This window comes from Lonchura striata, chromosome 1A (assembly GCF_050655825.1).
Source record: "Lonchura striata isolate lonStrDom1 chromosome 1A, ASM5065582v1, whole genome shotgun sequence".
Taxonomy (NCBI): Eukaryota; Metazoa; Chordata; class Aves; order Passeriformes; family Estrildidae; genus Lonchura; species Lonchura striata.
The window spans coordinates 26,319,874-26,337,287 of NC_140741.1; the positions used below are offsets into that span (position 1 = coordinate 26,319,874).

The 17,414-nt window shown below is 39.5% G+C and overlaps 1 protein-coding gene across 2 annotated transcripts in view; it reads left to right on the plus strand.

Moving 5' to 3' along the window:
- NCF4 (neutrophil cytosolic factor 4) overlaps window positions 1–17,414 on the plus strand; it is a 41,659-nt gene that overhangs the window by 11,090 nt on the left and 13,155 nt on the right. Inside the window, exons 1-3 of one of the 2 annotated variants that reach the window (XM_085569241.1) lie at window positions 6,418–6,445; window positions 11,408–11,493; window positions 11,864–11,957. The gene's annotated coding sequence lies outside the window, so the exon portion shown is untranslated. Of the gene's footprint in view, window positions 1–6,417; window positions 6,446–11,407; window positions 11,494–11,863; window positions 11,958–17,414 lie in introns of those variants that run through there. The other variant, XM_085569240.1, reaches the window with a different exon arrangement.

A 17,414-nucleotide genomic window follows, 5' to 3' on the forward strand; every position in this document is an offset into this window, starting at 1 on the left:
CCCTGCCAGCCGGAGCCAGCCTGGCTGACATGATCAGACATGTAGTGAGGGAAGAACACCTGACACCCATTCAGGCAGCCGTCCACACCCTGACCAGTGCCATGGCGTGTTTCAAGTGTGGTGAGGCAGGTCACATCGCGGTGAGCTGTCCCCAGCCGGCATGGCAGCCCGCCGCGGCGCCTCCACCCCAAACACGCCCGAGAGGAGCCTGTTGGGGCTGCGGGAGGAAAGGACATCTAGCCAAGGAATGCAGGTCCCAGCCCCAGGGAACCGGGAGAGGGAGGGGGTGTGCGGGCCACACTTAGCCTCCTCCCGCCGCGAATGCAAGGCGGCCCATCTATGCCAACCCCCAGTGGGGCGGGGCGCCCTTATACCCCATACCCCCACAGGAGACAGCCAGCTTCGTACCCTCACCAGCGAATTTCGCAACCCAGCCTGAGGTACCTTCGTACCCACTACCACCGCAAGCAGCGCCCGTGCTGCAGGGTCAGCAGGGGACGCCCCAGAATGGGACCCCTGGGTGGCCCTGGCCATGAAAATGGGAAGGAGCCCCTGATGCTGTGGGGGACGTGCCGCCTTTATGGCAGTCAGGACCCCCATGTCATAGGGCTTCAGTTTTGGGCAGACACAGGAGCAGACTGCTCGATTTTTCCCCAAGCGCTGTGGCCCCGACACTGGCAATGCAAAGAAGTCCCCCCAGTGAACGGAGTGGGAGGGCCGTCCCGAGCTTGGAAAAGCACCCAATTAGTAGCCATAACGCTTCATACAAAAAAGGGACCAGAACAAACAGTAGCAATCCACCCCTACATTTTGCAAAACTCTCCACCCCTGATAGGAAGGGACATCTTTGCTATGTTAGGAGTCAGGATTACAAATTTATAATAAGAGCCACTGCCGTACACCCACTGCTGCCAATCAAACTGACTTGGAAATCACCAGACCCCGTATGGGTCAAGCAGTGGCCCCTGTCAAAGCCTCGAATGGCAGCCTTGCTGGAACTGGTCGACCTCGAGCTGCAAAAGGGTCACATAGAACCCTCCACCAGCCCGTGGAACACCCCTGTGTTTATATGCTAGAAGCTACCTTTCTAACCCCAAACAAAACGAAACCAAACCTGACTAACTCCTGTTGGCTTTGTTATGATGCTAAACCCCCTTTCTACGAAGGCATTGCTTTAGACACCCCCTTCAGTTACTCCACAGCCAGTGCCCCCCACCAGTGCAGATGGGACTCTCCCCACAGAGGACCAATAAGTGGGTGGTCCCATCCGTATCTGGGATGTGGGTTTGCCAGCGATCTGGAGTGAGTCCTTGTGTGTTCCTTGCCAAATTTAATGACTCTATTGACTTCTGTGTCCAAGTTCTGATTGTTCCTAGGGTCCTGTACCACTCAGATGAAGAAGTGTACCACCTTTTCGAAGAACCTGACAGACTGCACAAAAGAGAAATAATCACAGGTATAACTATCGCAATGCTGCTCAGCCTGGGAGCAGCTAGTACAGCCACAGGTGTCTCAGCCATCGCAACCCAACAGCACGGACTCTCTCAGCTGCAAATGACCATCGATGAAGACCTGCAGAGGATCGAGAAATCCATCTCCTATCTAGAGAAATCAGTCTCTTCGCTTTCAGAAGTAGTTTTACAGAATAGGCGAGGACTGGACCTCTTGTTCATGCAACAAGGAGGACTGTGTGCAGCTTTGAAAGAGGAATGCTGCTTTTATGCAGATCATACAGGAGTCGTTAAAGACTCCATGGCAGAACTCCGAGATAGACTGGCTCAGAGAGAGACAGGGAAACCCAGCAGAGCTGGTTCGAATCCTGGTTCAATCAATCACCTTGGCTCACCACTTTAATTTCCGCCCTGGTAGGTCCACTGGCAATACTGCTTTTAGCTGTTACCATAGGACCATGCCTGCTGAACAAGCTAGTCTCGTTTGTTCAGGCCCGTCTAGAACGGGCGAACATTCTGTTCATGGGCCAGCAACAAATGCTGTAAACCAAAAACTGCGAACACAGTCAGTTGCAAAAGCCTTCAAAACTCACCTTGCGAGAATTTCTCAGGTTTACCAAACCCCTTTTTTCCTTACCAAGTTACAAGTTTGTACCTCACTCCAGTGCCTATATCTACGACTACCTCATTTTATTTATGAAAAGGAGGGGGGAGATGTAGTAGATAGGGACAGGCGAACGGAAGATTTCAGGATGTGACGGAAAGAAAAGACCCCCATCCCCCTCTCACCCTGCAACATGTTATCCATTACCCCAAAGAATGTAACCACACCTAACCCAGTAGTTTTCCACTCCTGACTAACCCTAGAGACCCTACCAACCCCTCCTGACGTAGCGGAGTCCCCCAAGACTATTTAAACCCATGAAATATGATAATAAAGGCTTTCGACCGTCCACCACATTGGTGTCCTGCGTGTGTCGTTAGCCCGAGTGGCCCAGGGGAGACTGGGCTGCCGTGCTGTTCCTTACAACCAGGTCGCTGTTGTCTTCCATGAAGGCAACACTGCCTTGTGATTACATTACTCCAAATAATTTTATCTATGCCCACTGTCACTGCTTACACTACTGAAAGTGTCCTTTGTTTTGTATATACTGATTTCAATTTCCTCTGCAATGGCCTGTTCTTGGCTTTGCCTGAGGGAAGTCTGTATTCCTAGGATGAAAGCTCAGTGATTCCAGTTTTACTGCTTTTTCTATTCTTCTGATAATTGTCTCAAAAGCTGAAGATAGCAAATAACAGCAAGAGATACCCCAGAGGTAAGAAATAGGTCACTACTAGTCTGTGCTACCAGTGGGCTTTGGGGACTCCCCAGTTTGTATTGCAAATGGTGTGGAAAAGAAAGTGAAATGTCTCACCCAAAGGGGATAATACAAATAAAAACCCGGAGATAGGTGTAAACCCCTGGTGAGAGTTAGGCTCAAATTACCAAACAAGAAAAAGCAAGTGCTGAAAGAGTAGGTCTGTGTATCATAACACCTCCTAGCAACTTCAAATGGATATTTACAGCAGGAAAAAAAGCTGTTAGTCCCAGTGGGAAACCCTGACCCCAAGGTTAAGAGAATGGAAACAGTTGGTTTTCTTTACAACAGACACTTGTGGGTATCAGACATTTGTCATAATTGACACTCTGGTGGTGTTCACACTGGGATGGATAAGCCCCATGTAATTATTACCACAGGGGTTATATTCCAGAAAAACTAGCACAGCAGAGAGATGGTTTCATTACTTATTCCTATTTATACTAGACTGCTGGTAGGAGAACAGTCAAAGTATTTGATCAGGGTAAACAGCTTTTGGGGAAATTGGACTTTAGTTTTAGCAGCTGGAATCCTGTGGTAACCCAAATTTTGATAGTCATTCTTTGATTAATCTGTTGGGTTTTTTTTTCTTTTTTCTTTTTTTCTTCTTTTTTTTCCCTTTTTTTTTTTCCTTGTCTTTTTTCCCTTTAAAAAAAATTAATGCAATTGTAATTAATTTCAGATATGTTAGTGCCCAATGAGATGGATTTAAAAGCCAAAGGTTTGTAAAGGAGTGATATCTTTCTGGGTTAACAGCAAGTGGGAAGAATTTTTTGAGCTGTGATGCTCAAATTACAAGCTGGGGCTTTGCTGCCAACATCCCAAGTGTAAATTGCTAGATAAGGAGGTCTATAACTATTACCAGAACAGAATCATTGTGTGTCAGCTGTTTATTTATTGTCAATATTTCATTAGAAAACAGTTCTTCCATTTATACAATTGGTAAGAGAGATATCTTCCTAAGTTAAGGTGGTGATTTGAATCCAGCTGAAGTGAATAACAGCAAATAAAAGTCATTGTTCTGTAATGCTGTTTCAGTCAATCTGATGTAATGAGTTGAACAGCATCTGTACAGTTGTTAATAAACAAATACACACAATATGATCTTATTTGCACTAAAAGAATGTCTCCATGCTGTTCATGGCCTGAATCTGACCCAAACGCTGAATTCTCCTGTGCTTTCACTTCTCTATATCGTTGCCTAAATAGAAGGTTACAGGAAGGAAATCTCTGCTCTTGCTACCTGTTCAAAATTTCTCACACGAATGGACAGACATTCAAGTGTTGGCTTGTCCAGCAGCACTCATCTGGGATCCCCTCAGGTAAATGTCAATTTGAAAATTTGAGTTTATTTCTCGTAAAATCCTTATCCTCTGTGTTCAGGAGAAAAAAATATTAAAGAAAGACTCACAGGTATATTCCTAAGGGAAATATATTTTCCCTGCCATTTCCACTGTACCTCAACTTCTTACAATTTCCTTTTAGATATTCCTTCTGATAATTATCAGATTGTTAATAATTTTATGTATGGGGATTTCTTTGTTTTCCTATGAAAGTGAGAAAGTTTATTCCTACTACTTAAAAATTATTTGCAAAAAGGAAATAGATTTATTGAACTAACCATTTTTATCTTTTTTTTAATATATTTTGCACATCTGAATTGATCCTCATTATGGGTGTACTTTTTGCTTGGATATTTGTATTGTTTCTCCTTCCCCAAAAGGTTCACAGTGGCAATCTCTTCCAAAACTCATCCTATTGCAGGGCCTTTTTGAATTCCTGCTTTCGAAACTTTGTATATATTCCTTGTGTAGGTAAAAGAAATGTTGTAATCTAGAAGCAGAACATCAATGCATTTGGTAGACATGCATCTGCACTTTAGGCTCAGGCTTTGGTATTTTGATGTTGTAAGAGGCCTTCCAAACTTTTGGAGTTTTGATCTCATTGGGATACAGAAGCTTCTGTCTTGAAGAAGAATGAGATATTTCAGAAAATTGATCATTAATAAACTTGTTTGTGGATGATGCAGAGACTTGCAAGACACAAGTGATGTGCTGGTTGGCAGCATTTTGCCTCTGAAATTTATAATCTCAGTTCTTTTTGTGTACTTCTGTTGACAATTCTGCTCTGTAATTTGTGAAGGAAAAAGCAAATATCAGGGCATACTAAAAACCTTGTTGATCTCAGAGGTAGTGTACTTCCGTGTCTTCTGTTACTATTACCTGGCTGCCTATGGACTTCTTTTTCCAGTACTTTCTCCTGTTAAATGGCAGACAACAGAAAGAGCAACAAATCAACTGCTTACATGAGACCACTCAGTATAGTGGCACAAGAAATTGCATGTTACATCCTGTCACAGGGTGGTATCTTCCAAAATGGACCATCCTTTTCTTTTTTGTTGCTCTAAGTCTTGATGGTGAGATGTATAGCTTGTGACAGCAGTTTCACTTGGGTGGAGCAAAGAGATCATTCCTTTCACACAGAGGATTTGTTTGTTACTTGACCTCTTCTTTCCTACCGTATTCACCCTGTTTATTGCACAGAACACGGGCTCTTTTCAGTTGGGCTTCTCTTTACCCTTTCTTACTAGAGCTAGATTTGTTCCAATTATTAAGCCTGTATTCATAAGCATATTGTAAAAATGCTTGAAGCTGTGTTCACAAGAGACAGGGGGAGGGGTGGGACTCTTCCTTCTCCCAGGAGAGCAAAAGTTTGCTAATGCCCCGCGAGGGAATGACAGATGATTTCTCTCTCAGGTTATATATGCTCTAAATCCTTGCCACTGTTTTTCTCCAGCAATGAGGAGACAGATGCTTCTGTAACAGCACAGAACTTGTGCAAACCCTTTACAAAGACCTTTATTACTGCTATGAGTAAAACCAAGGGACTTGCTTAACCTTTCATACTATTTTTACATGAGCTTACGTTTCTGAAGAATGTATTTGATTGCCTTTCATGGTTTTGGCTAGTTTTCTGATGATATTTTTCCCTTTTCTTTTAGTGTGATATGGGAGGATGAAGGTGTGATCAAGTGTCTGTTTCTCTGAGCTGTTGTGTTGGTATTTGTTAAACTGACATTTTGTGTGATGTGCCCAATTCCCTTTCTAGCAGTTTCTAGTAGCCATGGGAATAAAGACAGCAGAAATCACACTTTTCACACACAATTTCTCTCCTGAAAAAAAAACCCAAAACTGTGGAAGGGATAGACAAATGATTTTGTGAACAAATCTTTAATTTGGCCTCAAGATAAATGCTATGAAGTCTTGGGAGAGAAAGTTTGTTTTTATTTCACCAGTTTATTGCAACCTGGTTTGCAAGAATCGCTTTTACATCCAGAGAGTGCAGTTTCAACTCAGAGGTCTTTTGAGGGTCTGAGCCATCTTCCACAGTTGTCATTGAAACTCTTGTGGTGTTTTTAATGGATATTTCACCATGGTCCTTTTCTAGAGCTTTTCTCAGGGACTTCAATGTGATGGGGATCAATTAGTACCACTGAGTAATTACTTTGCAGAGAGAAGGCCAATGTTAGGAGTTTCATTGACACCATAAATCTATGTGGGTACTGATCTCTTGTTAGATATCAGTACCTGATGTAAGATACTGATGTTTTGGATTGCAATCTAAAGGCAGAACCAGGTAAAAGATTTGTCTCATGCTGTTTCTTCTTAAGCATCTGTATTTTATGCATGTGCTTTTTTATTCTTTATAAGAAAGAGTACATATTGGACTGTCATATTATATTTTGTTTTGTGGTTTTGTTTTGAGGGTTTTTTCCTTGTTGTGGTGTTTGTTTTGGTTTTGGGGTTTTTTGTGTGTGTGTATATAAGGATACATAATTGTTCATCTTCTGACATAGAAGAACCACAGAAGAATACAGTTCTGGAATGATGAATTATCATATATTGTCACCAAAACTAAGTATTGACATACAAAGTTTGAAAACACTGTATTTTATTATTCACTAAGACTGGGAGGAATATCTGTTCTGGTAAGTACTTATAAGTATGTAAGAGAAGCAAACAAGGGAATGATTGATTATATGAGGATGAAGGCTGGGGAACTGATACATACATGCTGAGAGAGAGAGACGTAGATAAATACATTTTCACTGTGGGTATCAGCTGGAACAGATACCTCAAGCATGCATTCAGACTTAACCTAAGGGGGTATGTATATAAATTTATTCTCCCTACATAATCAACACTTGTAGAGGAAAGTATGTACCTATGTGAAAAAAACAAGTACATACCTGATGTAGAGTTAAATGAAAAGTTGTTTCAATAGCTGAGTTCCTGCTCTTATAAAGTCAGGGAAATTGTGGTCGTCTTGAGAAATTATGTAGAAGCTTTGAAGAAGCTGTAGAGAAAAACATAGTTCTCCTACGTTTTGCTAAGTGGAACATTTGGAACTTTCTGCTCCCCTACCAGAAGTGCATCTGATACACTGTACAGGGATTTCAAAGTTTAATTTAGCTTAACTCTTGGCTGCTAACAACTGCTGATAAATTTAGTTGGGAGATTAGGGAAGACTAATAGCTCCTTAAAAGGAGCCTGAAGATGAGACAGCAAAACAAAAACATCTGCTAGACTCTTCCTTAGAATGGTAGCACACCATACAGTCATATTTTAGAGAAATAAATAGGTTGGTTTTGGGCAAGGAGTGATTTTTGTAGATATAGACATTTGGAGAAAGAAAACCAAATGTGTGTTTAAGGGAGTTGTTCCCTTTCTGAAGTGAAAGAGTGGGTATCTTGACTGGAATCAGTAGTATATAGCAAACACCCTTCTCCTGTGGTTCTACATAGTTTGCTAGTCCTTTAAAAATAGGCATTGTTAACTTATTTTCCCCATTATATTTTGTTGTTGTTATTGTTTGTTTTTTTAAATAGATTGTCATGTTAATAGACATGTTAGATTGACATGTTAGATTGTGATGTCATTGTCAATAGTCTTCAGATTTCTTTGTCAGCGTTAATTCAAGTGTACATTCTTAAGCAAGGCTACTGCATCTTCTTCAATTTCTCTGTGGTTAGTAAAGTAGTATTAAGCAGTATTTCATATGTCCAGTCAAAATGGAGACTCAAACCAAATCAGTACAAGAAAACTCATTCAGGTATTTATTTGGAAAATAGACTTATTGGAAATTACTAGAAGTTTCTCTTCCTAGATGCTTCCTTCTCACTTGTTTTATACTGCATCAAATTTTCTAGATCCAACTGTAAATAGAGCCTTTTATAAGTATTGTACTTAGGTGTCTCATAGCAAGAAACAATTCTTATGCCAAAGGCAGTGTGATCTTGCACAGTCTTCTTTATCCTTTATCCTTTTAGACTATGAACAATCCCTTTGAACTAGATTTGAAGCTGAAATGAGAATTAAGTAACTGTTTAATGTTTTTTTTCCTGCCTTCTTCACATAGCCTTCTGCTATCCCAAAATTACATTTTTAGTTTTTCTATTGCCCAAAGGCCTCAGAGAGAACTTACATGAGAAAAGGTTAAAAAGAAAAAAGTATTTGAATAATTATTATTCAAACTAAGAGGGAGTCATTATTTGATAACATTTTGATCTGCTTAGAAAGTAATGTCCTTTCATAAAGTGTTTAATTATCTTGTGGGTTTTGCAGCTGGATGGCTATTATTCAGCAAAGAGTTTATTGAGATTTGCAGAGGGATTATATATAAAAGCAGAGTGTCTGTTGTTAGCCAAGATAAATCTGATAGACTTTGAAATCATAAAACAGTCATCTCTAAGAACGTGAACTATATTGCCAAGTCAAGCAAGAGTGTTTGGTTTTCAAATTTTTTTTTGTGTTTTGGAACAACAATTGAAAAGAAAGCATTCAGATTAGAAGTATAGGTCTGCTCTGATGAATCAGAATATGGATTTAAGAGGAGAGAAATGAACCACTTTTCTAGAATAATTTTTTCTGTTACGTTCATAAACCGTTTGTGTATTTACATGATGATGTAGGTGGACTGGTAAGCCCCATGTCTTGCATTCAAAATATGTGAAGAGTAACTTTTCTCTAACTGAGAGCAAAATGTCACTGACTTTTAAAGTTATTTCTCTAAAATACCAGTTGGAGTTATGTAGTTATGTGGTGAAAGTGTTATTTTCTGTGATACTTGTTCTCTGAATCAGGTCTATTTATAAAACTCTGCAGCCTTTCTGACTGCTCAGTAGTTAACAGCCTAAAGAGCCCAATTTCAAATTGTGTAAATGTTTCTTCATCCTTTGTTTCACTTTGTCAGCATGCCAGGCATAGTGAATGTTGTAACTGTTTTATTTCTTATACTAAGACTCTTGATGTCTAAAAGCCACAGTGTTAGCAAGAATAAAGAGACTGAGGGTAATGGGAGACAAACTACTAAGGCAAAAGAAAACCCAAAGAAATGTATTAGTTACTAATAAAATTAGTGCAGGGCTAGTGCTTGTGTGGTGCATAATTTTAGTCTCTTTATTCATTTTCATGGCACACATATTTCCCTCCTCCCCCTTTTTGGAGCACTGAATACTTGAAGTGTCAAACAACATTTGAGGAAGGCTGCTCAAACATACTTTACGCATCTCTCAAGCTCTCTTGATTATTTTACAAGTATCACTAATGCAGACCAGGTTTTCCCTGGGATTACCAGGTCAGTTTATAGGTTTCTTGGTCATTCCAAAGCTTCCCCACACACTTGATAGACTTGATGACAAGAGAGCTGATGAAGCAGGTGTAGGCCCAAAGCCAAATAATTAGCTGCTATTTAGGGGAGGTGCCTTGAGGAATTATTTTCCAGGTCAGAGGTTCAAGGCTAGAAGGACAAAGGTTGGGATCCATAAAGGAAATAAAAGGTTATGTGAAGAGAAAAGTAGGTTGAGGAGGAAGATGGGCTTGGGGAGGGATGAAAAATTTCACCAATTCCAGGGGAAAATGGTGAGGCAGGAAAAGTTGGTGATCAAAGAGAAAAGAATTTGCAGATTAATGAGTTAGGAAGTATAAGCAAGGCATGGAGATCAGTTGATTTCTACTTTCTCTCAATCCAATCTGAGAATATGCGTCAATACATTTTACTATGATGCTATTAAAGGTAATGATTTTAGAAGTGTTGATTTTAGGAGAATGTGAATTTAATCTCATTCCTTTTTTTTAATACAAGAAATTTAATTTTGTAGCACTGTATCATAGACTGTCTGAAGTGTTCATGGTTGCCAAATGCCTGAGAGATTTTAATTTAGGTCAAGCAGATTGTCTTGGCTGACCAGTAACTCTGATGGAGGCTTTGGTTGTCTGAAGATAGCATCTGGTATCTGAACATAGAATAAGTAAGGTTAGAAGGGGCCACCAGATGTCATGTATGCAATGAATAGCTCAAAGATGACCCAATGCTAAGGATACGTTAAACTTGTCTAGTCAAAATTTGCACATTCCCCATGACAGAGATCCCACAATCTTTCTATGGCCTTGTTTCAGTGTCATGTTGAATTATTTTTTTTATCTCCACGGAGATTTTTTGCTTGTGTCACTCTGTCTCCTATCCTTTCATTGTCTACTTAGGAGAAGAGTCTAGCTGTGTCTGCTCTTTAATTTCACTTTGTTTAATTGGAGTAACAATTATACGTCCCTCCCAGTCTTTTCCTTTTTAAGCTAAACCAAGTAATTTACTGCAACCTTTCCTTGAATATCATATATTCCAGCCTTATTTGTCCTTGGTTGAACTCTATCAGACTGTCAATATTTGTCTTGTTTTTGAGGGTCCAAAACTAGTGATTGTATTCCAGATACAGTCTCACAGTATTACAGATACAGCCTGATAAGCATTTACTAGACAAGAAAAAGGATTACTCTTGACCTACTGGCTACTGTTTTGCTACTGCAAAAATCCCCAACAAACTGAAATGGAAGTATAGAAAGAGAAATAAAGGCTAAACAATGAAGATGTATGAAAGAAGAGGAAAAAGCAAGGATTTGAGTAAAGCTTGGTCAGCAAAATTGCAAATGTTGTGGATCTGAGACTGTAGTTGTGCTAGGCAGCCATGCTGTCAGACATTGGAAAAAAGGCTCTGATCTATTATCTTTTATGATGCAGAGGTCTTGGCAAGGAATATTACTACCTCAGGGCATCTACAGACTTTCAGATACCAACGGAGTATATTACAGGCAGTTCCTCAGAGAGTAAGGTCAAGATTCATCAGTTTGCTCTTCCTATCTCCTAATGTAAATCATATTGGCATATCTAAGAGATATAATTTATAGCCAGCCTTCTGGGTGGTCAGCTTCACATCTCATATATTAGATAGCCAGACACATGTGGGTCAAGTTTAGAAATGCAGTACAATTCTTTAGAGAAAAGATAGATTCTTTCCAATTTTTCCTTACATTTGATTGTTTCCACACATCCTTGTTTATGTTACTCTTTTTGTCAGCTGTGCATTGTCCCTATTTTTTCTCTCATTCTATCCGTTTTCTTCCATGGAGCATGTTAGTGGTTGTAGTAAATCAGTAGATGAAGTTATCTGACTTTTATGTGTAATCTTTTGTTTATCTGACTTCCCAGATACAGAATAAAGGACTATGTTTGTCTTCTGACTTCCCTCCCTTGTTCTCTCTCCAGAGGCACATGTTTCACAATGAGATGAACTGCAGAGAAAGTTCAAAGAGAGTTTTCTGGATGTCAAAGATCATGATGCTCTTTTGCAGGTAAACAGCAGAAGGAAATGTCCCAGCTCTTCTCAAATTCTAAAGAAAGATTTAAATTAGCCTCAGATGGGTCTGTGGATTATCATAGCACTCAATGTACAGCAGGGCCTCAGAGACTTTCTTTTTTTTCAGACTAGGTTTGGGCTTGAGACTTCTGGTCAAAATAATTATCAGAGAAGAGGCTTTAGTGAGGATGATGCTGTCCCACCCAAAGAAATCTTTAGGCAGTATTTTGCTTGGACATAAAGTGTTTACAGTAGAAGAAGTTACTGATGCAATTCTGTTATAGAAATTTAAAAAAAAAATTTTTTTTTGTTTTTTTTTCTTTTTTTCTTTCTTTTTTTTTTTTGTTTTTCTTTTTATTCTGCAGCTCCCTCACTGTTTTTGATACAGTCAAGAGAAAGAAGATTGGAGTGGACAGAATACAGTGGTGTGGGGTGTTCTGGCAATATCAGCATCAAGAAGTAAGTAGTATTGAAAATGGAAGTAATTCAATACTGTGGAAAGTGATGATTCCACTAAAAGGCACTGGAAACAAAGAGGGGAGTCTTGTTCCTGGTTAGTTAATGGGAATTCATCCAGTTCAATCCCCTACCAAGCACATCGGCCCATGTTTTGAAGTTTACTTGACCATTCTCATTTTAGTAGAATGTATTACAGTGCAGACTATTTCTGTGAGATGCAGACATATTAACCAAGGTGGGGAGAAAGAGAAAACAGATTGTCTTTCAAATCCTTGATTACAATACTGCAGAAATCAGTTTTTATACTATCTTCTCAGGGCTGTACTAAAAGATCCTTGTGGCCAACAGCCTGCTTTAGTTTTAGAGCAGTCAGACAGAATCTAATACAGAAAGAAAAAAAAAGTATGCAACTTAAGTTGACTGAGTATTTGCAATTGCTGGCAAATCCAATGGATGCATCTTCTGACAAACTGGACAGGAGGAGCTGGAGCTAGATCCCTGGTAAATCTAAGAGCCAAAAATTGGCTAAACATCTTGGACAAGATTGGAAGCTTGTTTCTTGTTTCTTGTTTGGCTCATTTCCTTGTCCCATCCCCCCTTTCTCTGCAGCAGAAGCAGTGTTGAAGGGTGTGCACTCTGTCTGGCAGGCTGTTGGAGGAGTCTCTGGCCTCAAATTACACAGCATGAGAACTCTGTGCACAAAATTAGCAGCAGAGTTCTGTGTATTAGGTGCCAGGGAAAAATGTCACATTCAGCAGAACTCAAGAGGCGAGATGTGGAACAGAAAGAACTGGAACAGGACATCAATCCCCCTCTACCTTTTACTGTTTTTCAGCAGACATATCTGAGAGTGTCATTGCCACCTTGTTTGGACTACAAATTATTTCGGTAGTAAATAGATTTTATTGTATGTCTTAGTCACAGGCATGTTTGATTTTAACTCTCCCCTCCCACCCTTCACTTCCTCCTTTTCCTTTATTTTGAAGTTTTCTTTTTTACCTTTTCACAAGGAAAACACTTTCCAATCATTAAAAGCTGCTGTTGCCATATGGTTTTCTGCCCTCTTTTCCACCTACCTGTGTTATGATTCCTGATGAGAAACCCACTGTTAAGGTACTGCATTCATATCGTGCAACAACTTGTACAAGTTGTTTGTAGTGAAATCTGGAAAAATGAATAAAGTGATGGCAAATGAGTAAAGTGATGGCAAACAGGGCAAAGGCACTAAAGTGGAGAGGAGCAGCTACTCAAGAACTGTATTCTGTAGGTACTACCTCAGTAGCTGCAGTCTCATTCATTCAGAAAAACTATTAGAGCAAAGGTAATGGTTTGGGGTATGTTTTGGCTTCTTCCATACCTCACAGAAGTAGTAAAGTTCTTGCCACACCACTGTTAGATTGCCCTGAGGCATGTGGGTGAAAGAGGCTGCATTAGTATCTGTGTGAGGAGATGGATTGTCAGGAGACAAAATGAGTTATTTGGGGCTGTACATGTACACACATGCACTCACTGTGTTGTCAGACCAGAATGCTTTTGTAAGACAAAGTTATCAGGCAGTGCTTTTTTAATGCATTCCTCCCCATTCATTCTCCTCATCCTGTTGATGTCTGTGCTGTGAGCTGGGCTGAAAAATTGATCTGTGGCTTAAAAATGTGTTTTTACAGCTGGCTTAGTTAGCTGATGTATTTTGCAGCACAGGCTCAGATGTATGATCCTGTGAGGCAGGAAAAAAGCAAGAGTATGTGAGACAGGGAATTTCCTAAGTTGTTACCATGACCGTATACTCATTTCTTGAGATCACAGCTTCAAAGTTCTCCAGTACCTTTGTTTGGCTCAGATTATTGAAGCAATCCACAAGCACGATGATGCATTCCAAGATTAAATAGCACTCTGGGCAGAAAGTTATCAATTTCCTTTCCTTGTTCATTCTGTAGTAGGACAGGCCTGTTGGCTACTGCTGTTTAACATATGTGTATAGCCACTACAGTCTTTTCTGAGGGTTTGGGAATCTGTTCTAAGGCCTGGTATCAGAGGATTACTGTCACATTTTAAAAGAGCAACCTTTTAATATTGTTTTCTCTTTGCACTGCAGGTGATTTTGAGTGCAGGTAGGTTGCAAAGGATAATGGTTGTAGTCTGACACTTTTTTCCTGATTTTCCCCAAGAATTATACCTCTACTGAGCATTTTTCCTTCTCACCTCTCCCCTCATGAGAAAAGTCTTAGTCAGCCCTATTTTACAGATAGCAAAGCCAAGGCAGAAGGAATTATACACAGCAAGGCAGTGGCTGAACTTGGTATGGCAGTTAATGAAGAGGTCTCATGTTCAGACCCAGTTTCACATAACAAAGCAGCCTTCTGCCTACTGAGGTATGAGAGACAAAAACTCCAGCCCTCCACACTTGAAATAGGCAGTTCAGCCACTGATTTGAGACTGAATTACTTATTGAAATGTTAATTGGTACACTCATTCCATGAATTTATCTTTCAAGAAATGAAGGCAGAGGTAATAAATGGCCAGTAGGTGAGGCAGGCTCTAAGTATAGGTTGTGAGGAATAGACAGAACAGAACTTTGAAAATCCCTGGACTTTGCTATTTATTGTCTCTCTATTTGCCACTTGCCTGTCTATCCTAATCTCTAGCCCCCTTGACCCCTGATTTTATTAAGGAATATTGTCCCAGTTTGTGAACCATTAGAAAATGAGCCATAAACTCTCTATAAGGAGCAGACTGGATATTTCTGCACCAGAAAATTGTGCTTCTTTGACTATATCAGTGTATCTTAAGTAGTACAACTCCCCTAGGGTAAAGACAATTATACCAGTGTAAAAGTGCATATCCAAATATAGCTGAGTCCCGAATGAGAAAGTACCTTTTTACCAGTAATAACTAGGTCCACAGTGAGGGACAGATTTATTACCTTACCTTTAGAAACCTGAGGTGACAAAACTGGGAATATAGCCATTTCATAATTCATGTATATTCCTAGGAGACAGATAAAACCTTCATAGGGAGAATTGGCCCACTTGAGGTCTTAGTTACTGGCCAGTGGTGCCTGTCTCTCTTCACTTTTCAGAAAACTTCGCTTAACTACAGGCACTTACCTAAAGTTTCTAAAAAGGTAAAATGAATTTGGTCACAGGATTTCTTCAAATGGATGGGGAAATTACACTGTTAGGAACAGTGTAGGCTGATTTGAATGTATCACTGCACAAATTTTAGCAAATCCCAACCCTGTTTTGCCATTTGGGGAAGTTCCATGAAGTTTTTTTTGAGTAATTTTAACAGGTCTTTTGAACTTGTGAAATAGATGAAGCAGAATTTTCTTTGCCTTGAGTAGCAATCACTCACACAAAATTTTTGATTCTCAAGATGATTGGGAGACTTAGGAAAACCATCCTGCCACAAAGGTGCACTGCTGCTGTGCACTAAAACTAGGTTTTAAAATTCTGGAGGGATGGTTGTAGGCATAGTTCTCTCAGGAGTGCTTGAATGGAACTCTTCTGCTTTGTCTGCAATGGCCAGTTACCAGATTTTGACATTGGAGAAGCTGACTGGAGCACAGGGCTCCACCTCCAGCCCACATCTGTCATGCACAATACCAGTGACAAGCTCTGCCCTATTTCTTCCTTATTTACCTCTTTTATCCAGGAAGTGATATGTGATCTGGATGAAGAAATGTTCTCTTGCTGTTTCTGACTTAGTCTAGTCCTGGGCACCATTTTTCTCCCTTAGTTTAGTCCTGAGCACCAGATATTCACCTTATCTCTGCAAGAACAAAATGTCCATTGCTCATTAAGAAGTTTCTTCTAACTCTTCCAATCTTAGTGATTTTACTCTATCCGGAAGAAATCCTGTATATTTTTTAAAGGAAGGAGGTTTATTTTAAAAGAAGAATTATTTTCTGTTGAGAGGAAGATCATAATATTGCTTGTGATACTGCTCTGCATAAGAAAACTCGTGAAATCTGCCTATTGAATCCTGAACTATGAAACCTCAGAATGGCATTGTTGGTTGCATATTTCCAAAATAGCTGATAATTTAAAAAAAAAACCCTCACTTTTTTGTGTATTTTTTTTTTCCTGACATCCTTTTTTTGCTCAAGCAGTAGAGGTGGAAAAACCAGGATTCAGGTTTATGATTTCATTTGATATTCTGAGAAGAATGTACTTTTTTTAAAAAATGCTGCTCTTTCTTTAAGGTTTGGTTCTGTAAACCTCTTCCATGTTGAGTAATAATTTATTCTGGAAATGACACCATTAAGTTCACTGTCAGGAACAGTGGTAGATGCTGACCTTTAAATTTCTTCAGTCCAAGATGGATTATTTAGTTGTGTTTATATCAGCAGGGCATGAAGAGTCTTTTTCTGCAAATACCTACTAGCTACTTTTCACCCTAAAAAGCAATCATGGAAACAGTGTCCAGATTTAATTCCAAGGACATTTCCAAATTCTATCAATCCATACTCCTGTGGCTTTTTAAATCCCAACACAATGCATGACAGGGAGAATATCCATACATTCAGGCATTATGACTTGAACTGTTATCAAATGAAGAATACAAAACCAATTAGCTCAACTCTCAACTTATGCCCTCTTTGGGTTTTTTTTTTTTTTTCAAAGTTTCAAGGTCAGTTCAGAAAGATAGGACAACTTCAACTTTTTTTTTTTAATGTTTTTTTTTTTTTTTCCAACTGTCCTGAAAGCATATAGGAAAAAAACAGTCTTATTACTTACCATTGTGCCAACTGCCTCCTAAGGATTTTGTAGCACTACCTGTTACAACAGAGCTCCAAGATTTCAGGACAGACATTAATAGCTTATCTAATGTAACTTTTGTCCAGAAATTTTATAAAATTGTAGTAAATTATTCATGTGCTGTAATAAAAATAATTGCTAGTTTGTACATAGCTGGTTTTGAAAACAAGTATTGTAAAAGTCTATTACAATATTCTGTAAAGCTGGTGGGCTGTACAAGTATTATTAAAGGAAAATAGAAATGATCCCCAAACACTTCCCAAATCAGTGTTATTACAGTTGTAGCTCAGTCTCAAGCAACCACAGGAGTCAAGGCATCCAACTGCTAATGATGTGTACGCTGCAGAATCAAATATTCCACATATCCTTTGAAAACAATAGGTTGAATGAAAGTATCTTGCAAGCCAACTCTGCCATATGTGTTTCTATTTGATGTTCAGATTCATTGCAGTTATGGCTAAATGTTATTTCCTGTGATGAGATCAGACATCTTTTAACAATATAATTCTTGTTCACTTTCTCCAATCACTTAAAGATTTATCCTATGGTGATTAAGCATAACTGCACAACATTTTTGTAATATCAGGTGCATCAGAGAGAAGCCATTATTCCATAGTGACATGCTAAATGGTACAGTTGCTGTTGGCCTAGCAGATGTGGTATGTAGTGCTGTCACCCAAACTTGAGTCAGCTGAGTATT